The sequence below is a fragment of the Leopardus geoffroyi genome, chromosome C1, assembly GCF_018350155.1.
Source record: "Leopardus geoffroyi isolate Oge1 chromosome C1, O.geoffroyi_Oge1_pat1.0, whole genome shotgun sequence".
In the NCBI taxonomy this organism is placed as follows: Eukaryota; Metazoa; Chordata; class Mammalia; order Carnivora; family Felidae; genus Leopardus; species Leopardus geoffroyi.
The window spans coordinates 178,244,650-178,259,005 of NC_059328.1; the positions used below are offsets into that span (position 1 = coordinate 178,244,650).

Consider the following 14,356-nt stretch of genomic DNA (forward strand, 5'->3'; position numbering starts at 1 on the left):
CGTTGTGCTTACAAAGATGAAATAGAGCAAGAACGAGAAACTAAAGGCCCATTTCTGCAGGACTGATTAAATTACAGTACATCCATAAGATGTGAAAGACCTATATAAGAACACTGGAAAACCTTGCTGAGAGAAAGTAAAGACCTAAATAAATGAGTGTTTCATGTGGTTACCAGAGACAGGCAGGGGTAATGTGGAACGGGAGACGTGGGTCAAAGGGTACAAAGTTGCAGTTATGCAGGATGATTAAGCCTAGAGATTGAATGGGCAGTATGATGACTATAATTAATAATACTGTACTGAATATTGGAAATATGCTGAGAGAGCAGATCTCAGGTGCTCTTATCACACAAAAATGGCAATATATAAGGAAATGATGTTAATTACCTTGACTGCAGTATCTCATTTCATTACGTGCGCGTATATCAAATCACCGTGTTGTACACCTTAAATATACACAATTTAAAAAATACATATATAATATACAAAATTAGAAAACTGGACTGTGTGTTTGTATCCCATCTGGGAACTCAGCTTTGGAGCACAAGAGAAGAGGTAACAGTTCCAACTCATTTTATAAAGTTGGTATAACCTTGAAATCAGAATGAGACAAGGACCGTATAAGAAAAGGATATATTTGCAAGTAGATGAGAATCTTATATAGAATATTAGCAAATCATTCAGCAGAATGAAAAAACCAAAAAGTTTATCTCAGGAACATAACAATGGTTCAAGATAAGAAAAATCTGTGTCACACACCTAAGTGTGGATTAAAGGAGATAAGTATAGAATTATCTTAATAGGTGCAGAAAATTCATTGGATAAAATGTGGTAGTCATCAAAATTTCTAAAAACCTCTGTAAACCAGGATTATAAGGGAATTTCCTTAACATCATAAACCTACAGCAAGCATTATCTTAATAAAACATTTCATCTGTTATGACTGCTTCACTTTGATATAGGAATGAAATTCTTAACTGATAAGAGAAGAAAAAGAAATAAGCATAAAACTTGGAAGAGAACTAAGTCTTTCCTTATTTGCAGATATGATCCTCTGGAGAAAATAAAAGAGAATCTGCACTAAGTTGGAATCAATAAGACAGTTCAGAAAGATTTGTATTCAAACATCAGTAGTATTCCCACAGACTAGCAGTAATCACATAAAAGAATGTAATAGAAAAAAATACCACTCAAAATATCAATAATATGTAACAAAAATCTAGGGTTTTTTTTTACGTTACCATGACTTGTTTATTTTATAATAATTCATATTTATTAATTTATTCTATAGGAAGTTTCTACCTTTTGACCCAAATTACCAAGTTTTTTTTTTTAATTACAGTGTAGATAACATACAGTGCTAGATTAGTTTCAGGTGTACAATATAGGAATACAACAGTTCCATGCATTGCTTGGTGCTCATGAAGACAAGTGCACTCCTAATCGCCTTCACCTATTTTACCCATCCCCCCTCACCTCCTCTCTGGTAACCGTCTATTTGTTCTTTATAGTTAAGAGTCTGTTTTTTGCTTTCTCTCTCTCTTTTTTTCCCCTTTGCTTATTTTGCTTCTTAAATTCCACCTAAGAGTGAAATCATATGGTATTTGTCTTTCTCTGACTGGTTTATTTCGCTTAGCATCATACTCTCTAGCTCCATCTATGCTGTTGCAAATGGCAAGACTTCATTCTTTTTTATGGCTGAATAATATTCCATTGTGTGTATATAGTATGGCATATAAATGCATATATGTATATATATACATTCTACATATATATATATATATATATTCTACATATATATATATATATATATATATATATATATATACACACACACATATATATATATATATATATATATGCACAAATACCACATCTTCTTTATCCATACATTTATCGATGGACATTTGGGTTGCTTCTATAGTTTGGCTATTTGTAAATAATTCTGCAATAAACATAGGGGTTTATATATCTCTAGGGATAAATTTGAGAAAAGATATGCTATAATTTTATGGGGAGGATTTAAAAACAGCATTGAAGAATACGGAAGACCTGAATAAACGTATAGTTGACCTTTGAACACATGGGTTTGAACTGCTTGGGACCACTTATATGCAGGGTTTTTTTTTTCAATAAATATAATGGAAAACTTTTTGGAGATTTGCAACAATTTGACAAAGCTTGCAGATGAGCCATGTAGCCTAAAAGTATCTAAAAATCCATATAGCCTAAAAGTATCTAAAAAATTAAGAAAAGTATCTTTAGGAAGTTCTGATTTCAACAAGAAAATCTTATCATCTAAATTTCACTGATGCGCTCTAAATTACAATAATGACATGACATTTGTTCCATTTAGTTAGGGATGCTCATTGAAAAAAAGGCATTAATCACATTTGTAATGTCAGCTTAACTCTTCATTTATTAAGCAAGACACTGAGCCCTAGTATGTGCTGGGCTCTGTGTTAAGCACTTGGAGATGCAAAGACGAATGTGCTCAAGGAGCTCTCAGTCTTATGGAAGAGACAGTTAAGTATGTAGATGTAATAGTTCCAGTTACCTCCCATTAACTTCCTACTGCATTCCACTTAGAACTGATCAAACTCATCTTGCTAGCCCACTTCCTTCCCCAAACCTAATCTTCATTGTGTATCAACATCCACATAGTAACCCAAACAAAAACCCTCAGTCATCTCTTATTTCTCGCTCTCACACATTTCATATCTATTCACTCATCACATGCCCAAACTTTTACCAAATTACCTCACAATTGCAGCACATTATCCCCCGTTCTCATTGTCACTGCCCAGCATCCAATTTCCTTTCCCTTTAACTATTGCAATTATGTCCAAATAGGTCTCCATGCCCCTGTTTTCACCTAAGCCACACTATCCTCCACATTGTTCCTGTCAAGTCTCTATCTCTATCTCTATCTTTTTCTCTAGGAAGGCTTGTTATTGTTCAGGAAAAGAAATACAAGAATCTAAAGAAGATGTGGTGAGCTGATGATGTGCTGAGCTACAGAAAACCAATGAGATATTAAGTTTTTCCAAAATAAACCCTGACAGATATGAGGTGAGTTATGAGAACCTGGTAAGTATGAAAGGCAGCTAGCCACTTCTGTTTCTCACCCCTGTATCTTTCTACCGAGACAGAGATCACAGATTAGATGATAGAAAAGAGGACCCTTCTTGAAAACAGATAGATAAAAGGGTCTTCTCATTTTTTAGCCACCAATACTTGTTGGCTACTTGTACCACATTAGTATCTCATTGTACACGTAGGAACACACTCAGCAGTGGCAGTGAGATCTATGTTCCCCGCCAAAGTAGCCAATCAGAGAATTATGGTAATAGAGCGTTGAAGATCAACCGTGTGCCAAGTACTGGTCTCCAGATCCTCGTTTTTTGGAAGAAGTAGAGGGGAGAGAGAGGTTTCAACTGGGCAAATCTTTTGTCCTTTGGTCATCTCTGGAGAAAGTAAGTGAGACGAGTTTGGTGGGTGCCTGGTGGCTTGGTGAGAAAGGCAACTTCTTTCCCAATCCTGAACATCTCATTGATAAGTTAAAATGGATGCCCTTAATGTGATTTGGATCAGTTAAAGGCAGTCACTCAATGCCTATGTACTGAAATGAGTTATCTACTGAGTTCAGATATCTACTTGATCATGACTCAGTCAAACCACAATTTTAAATATAAACAGAAATTAGTTTCTAGATGACAACTGGTTTCTAACTTGTTGACAGGTGGATTTGGTTTTGCTCCAATTTTTATGCTTTTGTTTACTAAACCAACTTCCACAAAATGTACATAAAAGCGTTTTGAAAGCAAATGTTTAAGGTAACAAGTCTTATGAACTGTCTTGGTTTTGGTTAAGTATCTTTTTGGAAAGCTTCCAGATCACAACGGATTCGGATCAGTACTGACAGCTTTCCTATAGGCCTTCATCTTCATATGAGAGGGACAACTAAAATAGAAAACATTTAAAAAGGAAAAACTACTGGCAGAATGACACAATTCTCCTACTTTTAAGGTGAATATCTGCTCAATTTTTTCTTTGCAACCACCATGACCCTCCTAGCAAATGAAACCAATGGATAGTAAAAGTCAATATGTGACTCTAAACATCTTCATATCCTCTTTTTCAACTAACATCTGTGTCTCTACTCACTTTCCCAATGGCATGGGTGTCCCAATGGTGTCGTTCTGGGGTTGACAGCCCCTCTATAAGATTCTGCTATAGTCTGTCAGGCCAATAGGTTCAGAGGCCACATCAGTATGTGTGGAGTTTCCATGTTGGTTCCTGGGCAGATTATGTGGGCTTCCTGTTTCCCAAACCAAGAGTTGGACCTGACTTTCCATCATATGAATAGTTGAGGGTTTTTTTTTTTTTTTCCTTTGGTGCCCTACAGCTAGTTTTGTGTTAAGAAAATTAAAATGTATTCAATTTCTGGCTCAGTTCTCTAAATTCAAATAATTTAAGGAGAGGGAATATAGTGGGTGGAATGAGGAAAGAAAAAACTTTCAACCTTAGGAGAATTTTCTAATATTCCTTTGCCTATAGCAAATAAGGGGCAGGTTGTCCTACAGAGAAAACTAGCTCTGGATAGGTTTTCAATAAAAACACATATTCATGCCACACTTTGGCTTAAAAACCATCGATTGCTCCCCATTGCCAAAGTCCAAACTGCCTAGCATGGCCTTCAAGATCCTCATGTAACCCCATTTTAATGCTTTAGGTGTCTAGATTGTTTGCAAGATAGGCATTCTCTTACTATGTTCCCACTCTTGCTTTTCTTCTCTGTACATGACTCCCTTACTTCCCTTCTCTTCACAGTCCTGAATCATCCTTCCAAAATCAGCTCAAATGTTTCCAGTTCTGACAATTATGATTGTATATACTTCTACCATGGTGCTTACCCCACCACATCATAAACATTTGCACTTTTGTCTCCATTTTAAATTGCAAACTTTTTGAACATCAGGGTTTGATCTATGTCCTTTTCACCTTGTATGCTCAATAGAGCCTGATGTTAAAATCCATATGATGAAACCCATATTCAGTCAACAAATATCTGTGGAGTAGATACCCAGTTTAGCCCAAAGCAAATTATATGAGCCCTACTTTAAGAAATCCAAATCGTCATTTGTTTTTTTTTTTTAATTTTTTAATGTTTGTTTATTATTTATTTATTTATTTATTTATTTATTTATTTCAATATATGAAATTTATTGTCAAATTGGTTTCCATACAACACCCAGTGCTCATCCCAAAAGGTGCCCTCCTCAATACCCATCACCCATCCTCCCCTCCCTCCTACCCCCCATCAACCCTCAGTTTGTTCTCAGTTTTTAAGAGTCTCTTACGCTTTGGCTCTCTCCCACTCTAACCTCTTTTTTTTTTTCCTTCCCTTCCCCCATGGGTTTCTGTTAAGTTTCTCAGGATCCACATAAGAGTGAAAACATATGGTATCTGTCTTTCTCTGTATGGCTTATTTCACTTAGCATCACACTCTCCAGTTCCATCCACGTTGCTACAAAGGGCCAGATTTCATTCTTTCTCATTGCCACGTAGTACTCCATTGTGTATATAAACCACAATTTCTTTATCCATTCATCAGTTGATGGACATTTAGGCTCTTTCCATAATTTGGCTATTGTTGAGAGTGCTGCTATAAACATTGGGGTACAAGTGCCCCTATCCAAATCGTCATTTGGACACAAAGTAATTATTGCATAAAGAAGCTCTGGACTCTGGTATAAACTTCAAAGAGAATCAGAATTCAGAGAAAAGACAAATCACAATGGACTCATGCGATAAACTGTTAGAAAAGACAGTAAGGATGGAGAACAATCCAAGCAACCTTGGATAAGATAAGAGAAAGGTTTGGAGGAATATAGACAAAACGCTTCAAGACTGAAACTTCAGGTGGGTGGGATCTTGAGTTGATCACACTGGATTCCAGGTTAGTGGTGATGTGCACAGGACAAGGAATGGCAAAGCACACCTTCTGGTGACTATCCCAAATTATGCAGCAAACAAGATCTTGACAAGTAATTCATGTGTCATCTTAAATAGCACAATAGGCAGGGGTGCCTGGGTGGCTCTGTCAGCTAAGTGTCCAACTTCGGCTCAGGTCATGATCTCACAGCTTGTGAGTTCAAGCCCCACGTTGGAGTCTCTGCTCTCACTGCAGAGTTCACTTCTGATCCTCTGTCCCCCTCCCTGCCCCTCTCCTGTTAACATTCTCTCTCAAAAATAAACATTAAAAAAATATTTTAAACAGCACAATAGGCAGGTCTCTGAGCCTATGAAATAGAAGCATTGTGATACCAGCATCCGGCCATTATCTCAGATGAAAGCAGATTTAGGGTGTGTGTGTTGTGTGTGGGGGTGGTACTTGGGGAAATAACTGTGGAGTGAATGACAAACAGGCTGCAGCTCATGAGCTGCAAGGTGGTGTGAAGGACTGAACCCTCCACTCAGCTCTTTCAGAGTTAACACAAAGTGGCGATACAGGGTTGTTTTCAGGTCATAGGTTGAGGTCACCCCTTCCCTTCCCTTCTTTTTATGTGTGTGTGGTCTACAGACAGGAAGGAAGAGGAGTGAAGTAAGAAAGCAGCATGAGTTAAAGGGGAAGATCTGGCAAATTCAGAGTGGACCCGTAGTTAAAGTGGCTCTTTTTCTCCCTTTATATTGCAAAAATGTTTTGAATCCTCCATCTTGTCATGTTAAAAATCTCACTGCACCTGATCCTCAGGCCCACAATAGGACTTCTGCAGACGAGGCAAGAAGGAACCCACCATCTACTCAACTTTCGAGGAGCTTTTAGCTCCAGCGCATATTTTTGTTGGGGCAAACCCGCATGAGAAACCCTCTGAGAAAGAGGCCACCATGATGCAAAGAATAGAACTTGTGAGGTGTGGGTTACGCTTGTAAGCACCCCTTCACCCACAGGGTTTAAAACTCTCACTAACAGAATCGTTCTCCTGGTGGGTGAAAAATGCTCTGTGGGTGGTGGGATTACTAACCACAGAGTTAACGCCAAAACCCTGAACACATTTTTTCTATCATCAGACAAGATTGCTGATGCCTTCTTTCCCTTACCTCGCTAACACTCATTTTTGAGGAAGGCCCATGGAAGCTCCTGTAAGTTAAAAAACAAAACATAAGAGGTGTGAATTGTTTAGACTATAAGCTTCATGACTTCCTCCAATAGTATCCCTAGTGCTTGAAATGGGATTGGTAACACAGTAAGAACTCATTCAATATGCGTTGACCAAATAATAAGATTGTTATAGAATATTTATAAAAGGCATACCCCAGTACAAAGTGATGTAGGAAGTATGAAAAGGAAGAGATGAATTCATTTACTGGTTACCAAATGGCAACAAAAAGAAAACCACACCATAAAATTTCAAGATGAAAAATGGTCAGTGGATCAAAGAAAGGTATTTTAAATTGTTTTTTTAAAGTTTAGTCCACCAATATTGCCTTATATCTAGGCTCCTCACAGCATATTAACAAATACATAAAGTCAAAGCTTCTGAAGTTTAGAAGTGGTGATAAATCCACCATAATAGAAAAACATTTCAATATGTTGATTTCAAAAAAAAAATCAATGAATTTTCTAGTAGGTCTCTCCAACTTCCTCTTGACTCAGAACAGTTCATTTAGCAGCCAGAGTGAGCTTTTTAAAACAGAGATTAATTCATGTTACACCCCCGTTCAAACTTGCCAATGGATTCCCATTTCATTCAGAATAAGACTAAGACTCTTGGTCAAGATCCCCAAACTTCTCTACAAAACAGCCCCAGCACACCTATTTGATCTCATCATCTTTTGTTATTTCATATTTTTAGATGAATCCTGTAAAATTCACAATTTCTCTAATAATTGATGAGTTTTGTACATTTAACAGACATTATTTGGATTTTTTTCTGATATTTCATTTTGTGCTTTCAAAAATTTTTTTTTTTACAGATTCTAAATATTTATTTTTTTATTCCTTCAATTTCTTCTGCACGCTATTTTTATTTGTTGTCGTGGTACTTTTGAAATTTTACCATGCATGCTTAACATCTGTGTTTAATTTCCATTAGTAGTATCTGCATGGTGAACTTTTAAATTTGTATAATAACTTAGCTGGGTATAGAATTTTAAGTTGGTGGGTATTGTACTTCAGCTCTGTGAAGAAATTATTCTACTCTTCTTTCATTTCTGTTTTAAATTGGGCTTTTAGGTTATCTCTCATTTCTGTGTAGGTAATATATTTGTTCTCTCTTGCTACTTTTGGGAACTTCTCTTTCTGATGTCCTGCATGCTTGGGAATCTGAATTTTAAGAATCCAAGAATGTATTATAGTACCCAGTGTAATTCCTATTTACAGCGATGTTTTATAGTTAAATTTTTTTTTTAATTCTAGAACTTCCTTTAATGTGATAAGCTTGCCTATGCAATTAAAAGCCTGTTATATTTGGGGCAACTAGGTGGCTCAGTAAGTTAAGCATCCAACTTCAGCTCAGGTCATGAACTCACAGTTTGTGGGTTCAAGCCCCACATTGGGCTCTGTGCTGATAGCTCAGAGCCTGGAGCCTGCTTCAGATTCTGTGTCTCCCTCTCTCTCTGTCCCTACCCCAATCATGCTCTATCTCTGTCTCTCAAAAATTAATAAATGTTAAAAAACTTTTTTAAAAAGTCTGTTATATTTTATCTAGTATTTCTATATATTTTTAGTGGGATGGTTTTTTAAGTTCATTTAGAAATTATAAGTCCATACTGAAATTATGAACTATTTCAATATGAACAGTAAAAGCACTACATATTAAAGTACATAAAAAGTACCTCTCAAAAAGGTATAGAGTTAAATTCATTTATAAGAAAAAAAAAAAAGAAAGTCTCAACATAAATAAAGCACTTGAATAAAAAGTTAGAAAAGAACAAAAAAATAAGCTGAAGAAATAAGACGGACACACCACCAGATTGATATGTGGTATATGACCACTACAAGTATGTACAACGATATGGAGCCAGAACTCTTACTCTGTTGAGAGAGTGTAAACCAGTATCACCATTTTGGAAAACAATTCTGGCATTATAGTGCAATTAAAGATGTGTACACTCTGTGATTCAGCAATGCCACTACTAGTTATCTATCCTAGAGAGTTTCATACACATTTCAAGCACCAAAGAGCACACACAAGAATATTCAGACCAACATTGTTTGAAATAGTGAAGAGTGAATAGTGAATAGAAAAAACCCAAATGCCATCAATAATAAAATGGATAAACTGTGATATATTCACACAATGGAATACTACATAGCAATGAAAATGAATAAACTACTATGACACACATCAACATGGATGGATCTTAGGAACCATGTTAAGTGAAGAGGGAAAATTATGAAGAATAAATACACTTGATCCCATTTATGTAAGGTTCAGTAACTTGCAAACATATATTATGTTGTCTAGGGATGCTGACCTATGTGGTAAAACCATAACAAAAAGGAAGAGACTGACAAGTGCAAAATTTAGATTTAGTGGTTACTCTGGATGGAGAGTGAGCAAAGTGGAGTTACAGAGGGGGCACAGGAGACTTCCAAGATTCTGGTAACCACCAGGCCTTTTATCCACATATGTATGTATAGACATCTGGAATGACACTCATCAAATATTAATATAGTTAAATGTAGGCAGTGGATTTTGAATTATTTCCTATTTTCTTTGCATTTTTTTCCTGTACTACTTCAATTTTTTATAACAAATATGCACCATTTAAATTTTTTAAAATGTCATTCTGAAGGAGACAGAGAGGAAGGTTGTTATAGCTATGTGTCAGGCACTGTTGTAAGCACCTTGCATTTTTTTTTCATGTTTATTTATTTTTGAGAGGGAGAGAGAGACAGGAGTGTGAGCAGGGGAGGGGCAGAAAGAGAGGGAGACACAGAATCCGAAGCAGGCTCCAGGCTCTGAGCTGGTAGTACAGAGCTCCATGTGGGGCTCAAACTCACAAACTGTGAGATCCTGACCTGAGCCGAGGTTGGATGCTCAACTGACTGAGTCACCCAGGTGCCTCAGAAGGTTGTTGTAGATTATTTGTGTCGTCCCAAATTCGTGTGTTGAATTCCTAACCCCTAATGTGAGGCTGTTAGGAGGTGGAGCCTTTGGGAGGTGATTAGTTCATAAGGGCAGAGCCCTCATGATAGAATTAGCACCTTTATAAAAGAAAACCTAGGCGTGCCTGGGTGGTTCCGTTGGTTAAGCATCAGCCTCTGCGCTGACAGCAAGGAAACTGCTTGGGGTTCTCTGTCTCCCTCTTTGTGCTTCTCCCCCTACTTGCTCTCTCTCTCTCTCTCTCTCTCTCTCTCTCTCTTAAAATAAACGAATAAACATTACAAAAAGCCAGAGAGTTCCCTCCTCACTTGCACCATGTGAGGCCCAGGGAAAAGACAGCAGCCTCTGAACCAGGAAGCTGAATCAGACACCAAATCTGCTGGCCCCTTAAACTTCCTTGCCTCCAGAACTGTGAGAAATAAATGTCCCAGAAAAAGACACAGTGAGGGAGATGAATAAGGAAAAGAGCCCTGCAGGAGACAGCCCAAGAACAAAGATCCAGCAATCAAGCTTCTAGGTATTTACCCAAATGGGTTGAGAACTCATGCCCACACAAAAATTTGCACATGAATGTTAATATCATTTTTATTTGTAATCGCCAAAATTGGATCAACAAACTATAGTATATCCATACAAGGGAATATCGTTCAGCAATAAAAAGAAATGAGCTATCAAACTATAGAAAGACACGGAGGAAACTCAAAAGCACATTACCAAGTGAAAGAAGCCCATCTGAAGAGTCTATATACTGTATGATTCCAACTATATGCCATTCTGGAAAATGCATAACTAGAGAAAAATTTAAAAGATCAGTGGTTGAGGCACCTGGGTGGCTCAGTTGGTTAAGTGTCTGACTCTCAGTTTTGGCTCAGGTCATGATCTCACGATTTTGTGAGTTTGAGCCCTGTGTCGGGCTCTGTACTGACAGTGCAGAGCCTGCTTGGGATTCTCTCTCTCTCCCTCTCTCTCTGCCCCTCCCAGGCTCATGCTGTCTCCGTTTCTCTCAAAATAAATAAATAAATAACTCTAAAAAAAGATCAGTGGTTTCCAGGGGTTTGGGATAAGGGAGGGAAGGATGAGCTAATAGAGCAGAGATTTTAGGACAGTAAAACTGAAATGGTGGATACATGACATTATGCATTTGTCAAAACCCATTGAACTGGGCAACATAAAAAGCAAACCCTCATGTAATCTCGGACTGTAAGTTAATAGTAACATATCACAATAAGTTCATCAAGTGTACTAAGTGTACTACACCAATCCAAGATGTTATAACAGGGGAAATGGGGAGAGGCAGGTAGACAGGGAGTATGTACTTTCTGCTCAACTTTTCTGTAAACCCAAAACTGCTCTAAAAAAAGTCTAAAAAAAAAAAGGCCCAAGAACATGGTGAAGCATTCTTGAAATATCTAAGGCAGGTATTTGTTTTTAGCAAATCCTGACCTTACCACGTTCTTTACAATTTTTTTAATGCTTCTAACACCCCTGGGGTCCGTACCAGTGTGATTCTGCTCACGCTACTGAGGAAACTGAGGCCAGAGAGTGTAAACTTCTTGCCCTGGGCCATGCAGCAAGTAAGTCACAGAGTCAGGATGCAACCTGGGGCAGTCCTTGCTCCTGGCCTCGACCTGAAACTGCTTTCCCGCTAAAGGGGCTAAGGTGAGCTGGACATCAGTGTTCAACCGCTTCCCATCTCAGAGGAAATTAAAATATGGAAACTGGAGACCTCAGCTGCTCTGTAAAGAACTAAAATAAATCTGCCTTATACTTGTTTAATTCTCCTGGAACTGTATCATCTGTGCTTTTTTGCTATAATTGTTTAAACGGATTGTATTTGAAATATCAGAGGATGAAAATGTTCAAACCTGATAAGCACAGTGTCAACAGTGTTTTGATAGGAGGTTTTTTTCTCTTTTAATTCTTGGGGAAGCAGGGGATATTGTTTTCTCAAAAAGATTTGTCAAAAACAAAAACAAAAAAGAAACCATAGTGGGAATATGATACATTAGAAAGAAACATTAAATGCAGGTTTAAGTCTACAACCATAGTTGACAATGTTCTTTATTGCTATTTTTTACTGTATTCTGAATTAATGCAAATACCCAATAAGTATCACTTATAAAAGGAAGGAAAGAGCAAGTGTTTTGTCAATTCAAAATATCTTAACCAACCCAACTGTTTTTTGAGTTCCTAGCTTGTAGTAGAACCACAGTGGGTACCAGAGGGAGTAGAGAGGCCAAAAAAGGAGGTCAGGCTTTTACTTCAAAGAGCTTGTGACCTGCTTAGACACATCCAGCACAGAAGAGATACTGGTTATCTTGCCACCTGTGCTCCATGAAGGATGAGAATAAGGGCTAAGGTGGTGAAGATTTCCTTGGTGCACTGGGACATCCATAGGTCCTCCAGGAACCACTGGAAACTGGGCTGCAGTAAGAGGGATGGTTTTGCATTCCTGGCCATGGTATAGTCATGAGCGAAGGCTCCGAGTCTTTCAAGAGTGAGTTTGATGTGTTTAGGAACAAGGAGAAGATGTATTCTTCTGAGACGGGAATGTTGAGGAGCTTGGAGCAGTTTGTTGGGAAAGGTCTACAGAGAGAAGATGCTGGAAGGCCAGTGACATACGCAGAAGAGTTTGTGCTTGAGTCGAAATGTTAACGGGAGTTATTGCAGGTTCTTGAATTCCCTCAAAATCTTACCTCCACCCTCCAAAAAAGATGGCCTTTAAATTTACTCTTCATTTACACTAAGAAAGTCCTGTTCTTTTTCTACCAACAACAAAAATCCTTTTTTGGAAGCCTATTTATTTTGCCAGAATAAAAACTCCCATATTCTTTACAATCTCAAAAAGTAAATAAAGATCATACTCATTTACATGAAAAGATGTGAGAATTCAGAAAGATTAAGTGATTACCCAAGGTCACGTTTTGAGAATTTCAAATTTCAGAATTTCCAAAGACCATGCCTCAACCATTTTATCCATCTATGTCCCTCTAGCAAAGTGACCTGTAGGACCTTTGCTTCTAGACCAGATAAATGTTATTGATACACACACACACACATACACACACACTACACAAACACATTTTGATTTTAGGCTTTAGGGGTCACTCTGTCACAACTGCTCAACAGTGCCACTGCAGTGCAAAAGCAGCCACAGTCAATATGTAAATGAATGAGCATGGCTATTTCCACTAAAATATAAAAATTTGAATTTCACAGAATTTCCATGTCACAAACTTATTAATATTTTTAATTCTTTGTCAACCACTTAAAAATGTAACAACCATTCTTAGTCATGGGCTCTCCAAAGAAGCAGTGACCACATTTGACTTGTGGGTAACGGTATGCCCACCTCTGTTTTAGGCTTATTGATTACAGCACTAAGCTAATGAAGCCAAGGTTAAATGTCTTATCTCTGTAAGAGATTGTTTGCTTTATGCTGTGGGAAATCCTGTTTTGTTGGCAACAAGCTATTTTCCTACCTAGGCCGAGTGTCTTGCAAATTTGTAGGGCATTACAAGGGCAAAAATGGCTCAGTGCAATCCAAACAATAGGAAAAACAATGTATATGCCCTTCCCACAAGCATTAATAACTTCCAGCACATTTTTCTTATAGCCTAGATGAAATTTTCTAAAAACGTATTCATCGGAACTTTGGGATTTTAAGAATGCCTCACTGAAAAACGGCACATGCATTTTTCATGTTGTTTAATACATTGTATAGACACTCAGGAAATATTACAGCAGTTCACATTAAGAGTTTGTTATGTGTGTTAGCACCTCTGGGTTTAACTCAGTATTAGCCTGCCTTTAATTCTTTAGATCCCTGTTTCACTCCCTTCATTCATTCATACCTTTAATCAACAAATAGTACACACCTGCTATATATCCAGTCTTGTGATGGGCACTGGGAATTCAAAGATGAATACTAAACTCCACAGTTTTGGGGAGAAGACAAACACATATTTGCCTGGGTGAGCCTTTGGAGAGCTAGAGTCTAGGAAGCCAGAGATAGGGGCTAGAGAGTACCAAGGAATGCTTTTGGAGGAGGTGAGATTTGAACCAAATCTGAAAAGATACATACAACCATGATACCTCTATCTATAAATGAGAACAATACTAACTAAATTGTTACATAAGAGAGAAAGGCAAGGGAGGACTGGTGGAGAGCCATGAACCTATTGTCTTTCAAATCCTTGTTCCGGGGAGTGTCAAATTTGAACATAACTAGTAAATAGTCA

The 14,356-nt window shown here is 37.7% G+C and overlaps 1 protein-coding gene across 8 annotated transcripts in view; it reads right to left on the minus strand.

Moving 5' to 3' along the window:
* The window catches only part of STAT4 (signal transducer and activator of transcription 4), a 115,140-nt gene that overhangs the window by 72,844 nt on the left and 27,940 nt on the right, over positions 1-14,356 (minus strand). The window lies entirely within an intron of this gene.